The sequence below is a fragment of the Triticum urartu genome, chromosome 4A, assembly GCF_056163025.1.
Source record: "Triticum urartu cultivar PI428250 chromosome 4A, HENAU_Tu73, whole genome shotgun sequence".
NCBI lineage: Eukaryota > Viridiplantae > Streptophyta > Magnoliopsida > Poales > Poaceae > Triticum > Triticum urartu.
Window position 1 is genome coordinate 588,844,513 of NC_141876.1, and position 9,305 is coordinate 588,853,817.

The 9,305-nt window shown below is 51.2% G+C and overlaps 1 pseudogene; it reads right to left on the bottom strand.

Annotated features, from left to right (window-relative positions):
- Positions 1–304: 304 nt before the first annotated feature.
- LOC147976892 (protein FAR1-RELATED SEQUENCE 5-like) lies at positions 305–2,375 on the bottom strand (annotated as a pseudogene).
- Positions 2,376–9,305: the final 6,930 nt, after the last annotated feature.

A 9,305-nucleotide genomic window follows, 5' to 3' on the forward strand; every position in this document is an offset into this window, starting at 1 on the left:
GCCGCCCACGATCGCCGGAGTCACTGCCATCACCACGCGAGAGCCTCCCCAAACCTCCCATTCTTCTTCGTAACTTGAACGAACCCATGTTCGCTTCAGTTTTTTTTCCTTACGGATCGGCCACCCTCTCCTAAACTGAGAACGTATCTGGTGAAACGAGAGAACTGGTGCACCAGATGCACCCGTGATGTATGGGTTGTTGGATTCGAAAGAGAGGGACAGGATTCGGTGCGGTGATGGGCCTGGTGGTACATTTGCAAAACAGTCCTCGCAGTACACCTAAATCCAGCGATCTGACTTTTCTCTACCCACATCGTCCTCCTCCCCTTGCCGTATTCTGTACTAGTATAACCATTTTAGTCCACCTATGCAGCACATATTGACTAGGAATTTCATTACACTCCTCATTCTTTAGGACAACGATGACGTGACGGAAATGATACCTAGAGATTCAAACATCCTACAAGAACAGTGTGCTGCCTTAGTACGAGTGTTGAAACTAACTACTGTAACCTTGCCACTCTTGCTGCTAATACCAATGGTCCGGACCTCACCAACCTGCATAATGGATTTAACATGACAATAATCCCTTGCAGCCACCACCTGATGTTGAAATTCAGAAAAAACCTCATGAGTATACACATCTCGACCATGACTCTCAATACTCCAACAGGTCTCAAGCATAGGAAGTGTGTGAAGGCTGGCATTGTCTTCTTGCAATTCTTTTTGTCGTTGTTCCTCTAGAGCTGTTTCAAACCTGACCCAAAACTCAATCAACGCAAGATTTCGGTTGGCAAAGTGTCTGAAGAATGCATTCTCACTCTCAGATCTTGATGTAGTACGCAAGATTCCGCCAAGGTGGGTCTCCATAAAATATGCTGGAATCCATGAGTTGCGTGACTCGTACTTCTCCTGCAACCATGTATTATCTGCTAGCCCAAAGTCAGAGATTATTGAAGACCATTGTGACTCAAACTCACTTGGTGTCTCTGATCCCCAAACACATGACATAAACCGTTCATGGAAATCTGGATTATTTTTCATGGTGGCACCTACTTTTTCAGTAAGCTTCATGAGGATGTGCCACATACAAAGCCTATGTATAGTGTTTGGAAAAACCTGTTCTATCCCTATTCTCATGCTTTGGTCTTCATCGGTCATGATGAGCTTAGGTGCAACCCCAGACATCGCTTTCAAGAAAGTCTTGAACAACCATATATAAGATTCTTTCTTCTCATTCCATAAAAAAGCAGCACCAAAGGTGACACAAGATCTGTGGTTGTTAACTCCTGTGAAAGGGGCAAATACCAAGTTATACCTATTAAAGCGGTATGTTGAGTCAAAAGAAACAACTTCACCAAACAATGAGTAATTCTTTCTGCATATGCTATCCGCTCAGAAAATATTTATAAGTTTGTCATTCTCATCGACTTGGTAATCAAAGTAGAATGCTGGATTGGCAGTCTGCTTATTTCTCATTATATCTACTATGATCTGTCCATCTGCTCCCTTAATTGCTCTTTTAAAATCACGGTGAGAGTTTTGGAGGTCACGCTTTGTGCAGCCCACATTTTGCTAACCCCCCTTCTCTACACTAAGCAAGCGATATGCTGCGGATGTGCCAACCATTGCCTTATGACATGTAAGTAGTTTGCTCCTCAACTCACTACTGACTTCTCTATTTGACTTGATAAGATGTCTCTTACTTGGCAAAATAAGTTGGTGAGTGTGTGATGGAACAAACCGGGCGACCTTATATTTGCCATCATCCTGCCTCTTCAATCCAATCATAGCCTCACAACCACACCTTGTTAACTTGAATTTTCGCTTAGGCTTTATCCTTTCTTCTCCCTGAGCCACCTTCCTCCAACCCTCCCTAGAACAAACAAACCTCTTCCACAATACACCATGTTCATCTTTGTGTGTCGTCCATGTGCGAATCAAAAACCCGACTTCATGAGCATACATTTTGTAGAATGCCATACCTTCCTCCCAGGTGTCAAATTGCATACCAATTACAGGTTGTATGTTAGCATCACACTCAGGCTCATATCTTGACCCCTGGATAGGGAAAATAAAAAGATATTTAATTCATAAACTACAACTCATGCATTGGACGTGAGACCAAAAACTACTTACACAAAACGGAAGACTGCTAGTTCGTGTTGGCGTGTGGTAGCTATTTCCATCATTTTCAACCTGCTGGATCATGCCCTATAATTTTTAGAAAAACCCATGAGGTGGAATAACTATGTGACGTATGCCTGTGACCAATATAACAAATAATTTACCATGGCAAAGCTGTTGGCATCATCTTCAACTCCCATTGCCCTAGTCGACCCAATGCTTAGAGCAGCACTTCCCATGGACTCCATGGTTGCTTGCAAATATAACCACAAAACATCAAGATTTTTACTTAGCATGGCGACAATGTAGATTGCAGTTGCAGCAAGACAAAATGAGGAACTTGGACAAGTAGTAATTACATAGAAATTTCAACTTGACATAGTACAGGCCATTTCAGTGTACAATTGAAGGATCAGTTTACACAAAGCACATCCCCTCATCTGTTTATCACTAATGGATCGAAGTACTACTAAAATTTCACCGTTATATCTACATCTGAAACATCAATTCGGTGCTCATACTATTCATAATCCCAAATGGCACTGGTTTCAAATGAATTGGGGAAACTAATGCCCAAAAAACGAATTAGAAATAGTCCCCTTATTTGTTTTTAGCACTGAATGATTGAAGTACATACTGTTCCCCCTAAGCATAGCCTCCCACGGGCATACCTGAATGAACACGCAGGTCCGCCGTGCGTTGGTCCTCCTTCCTCCTCCTCCTCCTTATCTCTGGCCGCCACGGGATGCTCAGACTCCGGCGTCTCCCCCTCGCCCGCCGACGCTGACCTGAACAAGTTCGCGGCGAGAGGTATCGCTCGGCGTGGGGGAAGAAGAAGCTCAACCGATGAACTGTGATTAGAATGTCGGCGACGGCAGAGAAGGATTCCGGCCGGGGTGGGGAGACGCCGGACGCCAGAGAGAGAGGGAGGGAGATAGAGAGGGGTGATTCCCCTAATTATGGAACCCTAGATCAGCTTGGTACAGGAGATGGCGAAGGGACAGAGACGAACTGGGTTGCGAAGTGGATTCCCATGATTTACCAACACTTGCAGGGTTGTTTTGAAAATGTACCTGCAAGTTCCCACCTGGTTGATATCGTGTCCCTTACTTCTCCATCCAATAGCTCAGATCGCTCCGGAGTACCTGGTGCACCAGTTCAACGGGTGCACAGGATACGTTCTCCTCCTAAACTAGCAGCAAAGACCCGCCCAACCAACTAGAGAGCGCCACTTGTCACCTGCCGAAATTATTATTTTTCCAGAAAAATTCCTATTTCAGATTTCTGTCCGATTTTTCTTTTAGCGTATCTTTTAATCTATAGATCCGATTTAGTTGATTCTTTTTTCTACTAGTTCATAAAAATTCACTCTATCCATAGAACGAAATGAAAAATATTTTTGAAAATTTTAAAATTTGAATTCAAACAGATCTGAATTCAACCTTCGTTAGGCCGTATCTGGAGTTTCGTAACTCCATTTTAGGTGATTCTTTTTGCAAATCGAAGCTCGTGACGTGTAATTTCTGTTAAACCCAAACACACATATTTTTGCTACTATAAAAATTACGTTTTGTACAGAAACTTTATTTGGATGTTTTGGAGTTTTTCGAAGTCTTTCATTTGTTTTCTTTTGGATCTTTGTTTGTATGCTTATTGTCGGTGCACTAGAGTAGGGGTACCCTAGTATCCCGAACTTGTGCACGGGCAGTCGCAGCATCCCGCGGCAAGGCTTGCCGGGTGACCGCCAAGGTCCTCCGTGGTTCCTTTGGAGCCATTCGAGGACAAAGTATCTCAGCCAAGGAGACAAGACCCCGGCAAGAGGAGCTTGCCGGGAAGGCCAACCAAGGCATCTCAAGGAACTTGCCGCGACGCGCCACGCGTCCCGGCAAGGCCCGATGAGCGACAAGCTCCCGGACGCGACAAGACAACGACCACGGCAAGGCGCTTGCCGCGGCAAGCCACCACTCTGTGTCCGCGCTCCAGCACATCCACCAACGTGTCGCTCTGGGACCCTTCCAGGCGTACGTGGCGGGAGGCTGTGCAGCCAGCGGTGCACGGTGGCAAGCGGCGCTGACAAGATTGCCATCGTGGCGAGCGGTGGCGTCCCTGACGGTCCCTTTTGCACTATTTAGGCGACGCAGACGGGCAGTTAATGCCCTTGTCCCCTGCCGTCAGGGTTAGGTATGATACACTGTAGCAGGTAGTTGTACCAACCGCAACACCTTTCCATTTTTACCCTTGTCTACGTTGCCACCTGTCGGTGACCCCTTGAGCATATAAAAGGAGGCCCATGCGCAACGTGGAAAGGGGGGGAAGGAAGAGAACACTCACGCTCAGTCTTGTTAGCTGCTGGGGTGTACTGTAGCACTCCGCGCTCCCGAGCAAGAACTCAATACGAACCACAAAGCATGAGTAGGGTTTTACGCATCCGTGCGGCCCGAACCTGGGTAAACTGCTCGTGTGCTTCGCCTCGATCCGCTCTTCGTGCGACCCGCGCCCCTGCCGAACCGAAAGGGACTCGGTCCGCCGGTCCCATAGGTTCTCGTGGATTAGTACCCCGGCATCTTTGGCACGCCAGGTAGGGGTGTCGAGGTTGTGTGAACAGGATCCGGCTTCGGAGGCGGCTGCTCCGTCCGCACCGAACCCACCACCGCCGGAGCAAACGGCTGATGGGGCAGACACCAGCGGAAGAACTGGCGTCGACGAGGGAGCTCACGGTGCTGCCAGGTCCAAGGACATGGCTGCGCTGCCCATCGGCGGCGTAGCCGGCTCCCACAACGACCGGGCGCACTCCAAGACCTCGGCGTCTGTACATGCACCGCGCCCATCTTAGGAGGCGCGGGACCGACAGCGTCATGGTACTCACGGTACCATGCGTTTGCTGGACCAAGATCGAGCTGGTGGATCTGGGAGTGCTCAAGACCAGCATGCACGCCAACATGCTGGCACGAGCGAGGCACGGTCGCCTGGACGGGATACTGCTCCTTCTAACATAGTTAGAAGTCCGAGCATATCCCGCTCCTCGCACCGTTCGCCACCGCCACCCGCCACTACAGCAGAAGCTTTGGTGCGAGCTCAACTGCTCCTGGACTACCCTCCAACGGCAGACAAGATCGACGACTGGAGGGCCACCATTCAGAGTCTCATCGGCTTCGCCAACGGCGACACTCAACGGCAGCCGAGCACGTCGCAGCCGCGGCAAGTCAGCCAGGCACGAGCCGGTGGCGAGAAGACCGGTGGGGGTGCAACCACTGTGCACTCTCCGCCCCGAAGGCCAAGATCGCCGACTCGCCGGATCCACCTCGACAGCGACTCCACCGCGTCATCAGATCCACGAGCTCATCGCGATCAGTGCCAAGTTCTTCACGAACGACAGCAAGAAGACGCTCGTACTCGCATCGAGCGCCGAAGAGAAGCGCGGCGTCAATCGGACCAGCGCGCTGGGCCCTCTGTCGACATGCATGCGCTAGGGGAACCAGGCGGCCTGCCGTACGCGGTAGGTTGCCCTGCGTTTACTCGTGAGCTGCGGCAACTCCAGTGGCCCAGCACGAAGAATTTCAAGCCAGACGTACCAGAGAAGTACGACGGCAAGTCGCATCTGTCGGAGTTCCTCAGCATCTACACCATCGCGGTGCAGGCTGCCAGGGGGCGGGACGACAAGATCCTTGCCAACTACTTCCCGCTGGTGCTCAAGCCCAACGTCAGGTCCTTGCTCATGCACTTGCCGGACAACTCCATATCCTCCTGGGCAGACCTATGCCATCAGTTTGTCGGCGCCTTTACAGGCGGCCACAAACCTCATGGCCAAGAGAGTGACCTTCACCTGCTCGCCCAGAAGGAAGGAGAGCCCCTGCGCAAGTACATTCAGAGATTCAGCCGTGTACAGCACAACATCCCAGATGTCCACCCTGCCGCGGTCATCAGCGCGTTCCATCAGAACGTGCGTAACCGCAGGATGAGGGAGGAGATGGCGATGTGCAAGATCAGAGACGTCAGTGAGCTGTATGCCCTGGCCGACAAGTGTGCACGTGCTGAGGAAGGGAGGAAACTCCCCGGGGAGAATAAAGGAGTAGGAGGATCTGACAGCGAGGATGCTGCCCCGGCAAAGAAAAACTGGCGGCGGAACAACAGGAAGAAGAAAGGCAAAGATGTGCTAGTCATTGAGCTGTCCAGCAACGAAGGCGGTGCCAAGAAAGCCAAAGTTGGTAGCTCCGGCAAGGAGATTGCCGCATGCACCAACTGCCAGGCTGTGGCGGTCGCTGACAAGCAGGACGGCACCGACAAGAAGTACTGCAAGATCCACCGCACCAAGGGCCATGACCTCCAGAGCTGCAAGAAGGTCGAGCAGCTTGTCCAGCAGCAAGAGGCTGAATACGAGCGACGCGACAAGGAGAGGGCCCAAGGATGCGCTGGAGAATCCGACAAGAAGCGCGCCGGCCGGGGAGGACGCCACGGCAAGGACAAGCAGCGGCAAGGAGACAGACCTCCCCGCGGCCGCGACAAGGATGAAGATGACAACGACGACAAAGACATGGATGATGTCGAGACCAGTGAGCAGGAGTTCCAAAAAGCCACAGGGGTCTTGTGCGTTGACGGCGGTGCTTGTCTGCATACTTCGCACCGCCAACTCAAGCAGTGGGTGCGGGAAGTCAATGCGGCGGAACCACCTGTCAGTCACGCAAGCTTCTGAAATGGTCCAGCACGCCTATCATCTTTGATATTGAGGACCACCCTGATCGCACAACTGCGGTCGGGTGCTTGCCGATGTTGGTTTCACCAACTATTCGCAACCTCAAGGTCACTAAGATGCTAGTTGACGGCGGGGCCGGCTTGAACCTGATCTCCTCCGCTGTACTCCAGAAACTCCAGATCCCTGACAGCGAGCTTGAAGAGACCGGCACATTCCAAGGAATCAACCCGGGAAGGAGCAAGCCGAAGGGGAAGGTCACGTTGCCAGTAACATTTGGCAACGAGGTGAACTTCAGGACTGAGAGGGTCACTTTTGACGTTGCCGATTTTCCATTGCCTTACAATGGGATACTCGGCCGTCCAGCACTCGCCAAGTTCATGGCAGCCTCTCACTACGCATACAACATGCTGAAGATGCCAGGCCCGATAAGCGTCATCTCTGTCCCTGGCGACAAGAAGGATGCTCTTATCTGTGCCGACAAGATCTATCGGGAAGCGGCAGCTGCAACAGATCGCAAGTCACCTGCCGTTGAAGCTCCCGGGGGGAAGAAGAAGACCAAGTCCGGCAAGAGTTCTGATGCCCACTCCGGCAAGCGCACCTCTTCGGAGTGCTGCGCTGCCGTCGAGGACACACCATCGAGCTCCACCGGCAAGTGTAAGAAGACAATGGCAGCTCCGCCAGAGACCAAGAAGGTGTCCGCCAAGGAGGACGGCACTGGTGGTACCTTCACCATCAGTGCCACTCTTGACCCTAAATAGGAAAGCGCGCTCATTGCTTTCCTACGGGCGAACGTCGACGTGTTTGCGTGGAAACCGTCTGACATCCCCGGTGTTCCCAGGAAAGTAATTGAGCACCATCTTGCCGTTTGTCCTCATGCGCGGCCCGTCAAGCAGAAGGTCAGGAAGCAAGCAGTGGAGCGCCAAGAATTCATCGCAGAAGAGATCAAGAAATTAGAAGCAGCAGGCCTTGTCAGAGGAGTGCTCCATCCTACGTGGTTGGCCAATCCTGTAGTCATGCGCAAGGCAAACGGGAAATGGAGACTTTGTATCGACTTTACCGATGTTACCAAAGCTTGTCCGAAAGACCCATTTCCTTTGCCGCGCATTGACCAGATTGTTGAATCCACGGCTGGATGTGACTTGCTTTCATTTCTTGACGCATACTCAGGATACCATCAGATCTTCATGGCAGAAGAGGATGAGGAGAAGACCGCATTCATCACTCCATGTGGCACGTACTGTTTCATACGGATGCCTTTCGGTTTAAAAAATGCTGGTTCAACATTTGCAAGGGTAGTCCATGTCGCTCTTGAGCCACAAATACACAGAAATGTGGAAGCCTACATGGATGACATAGTGGTCAAGAGCAAGGACAAGGCAACTCTGGTTCAAGATTTAGACGAGACCTTTGCAAATCTGCGCAAGATCAGCCTCAAGCTCAACCCCGAGAAGTGTGTGTTTGGAGTCCCCTCCGGCAAGCTTCTTTGGTTCTTCGTGTCTCAGCGGGGAATCGAAGCCAATCCTGACAAGATCATGGCCATTGAGCAGATTGAAGCACCAAAGAGCGTCAAGGATGTACAAAGACTTGCCGGTTGCGTGGCTGCTCTCAGCAAGTTTATCTCTAGGTCTGCTGAGCGCCCTGCCGTTTTTCAAAATATTGAAAAATGCAGGTCCAATGAAATGGACTCCGGAAGCGGAGGCTGCGCTACAAGACTTGAAGAGATACCTGTCCTCCACTCCAATACTTGTCGCACCTAAGCCACAAGAGAAGTTGCTTCTGTATATAGCGGCAACCAATCAAGTGGTTAGTGCTGCGTTAGTAGCAGAGAGGGAGGCAGATGACGAGCCAACAACCACGGCGGGTGCATCCAGCGACAAGCAGGGGGCTTCCCCGACAAGCTCTGGTCCCGACAAGGATGGATCTGCGCAGACGCGCGAGGAGATACAGAAGAGAATGGTACAGCGCCCAGTTTACTTTGTCAGTTCCCTTCTGCAGGGGGCTAGGTCAAGGTACTCTGGCGTGCAGAAATTGCTTTTCGGCCTTCTCATGGCCTCGAGAAAGCTGCGCCATTACTTCCAAGCACATGAGATCACAGTTGTCACTCGTTTTCCGCTGAAGAGGATACTACAGAATCCAGAAGCGACAGGCAGGATTGTTGAGTGGGCACTGGAACTGTCAAGCTTTGGCCTCAAGTTTGAGAGTACTTCAACTATCCAAAGCAGAGCATTGGCAGAATTCATAGCAGAGTGGACGCCAACACCAGATGAAGAAATTCCAGAAACGAGCATCCCCGTCGAGGAAGCAAGCAAAGAGTGGCTGATGTACTTTGATGGTGCCTTTTCGCTGCAAGGCGCCGGTGCTGGCGTGCTGCTTGTCGCACCCACCGGAGAGCACCTCAAGTACGTAGTCCAGATGCACTTTCCCAAGGAGCAAGCAACAAACAATACTACAGAGTATGAAGGCTTGCTTGCCGGTCTCAGGATCGCGG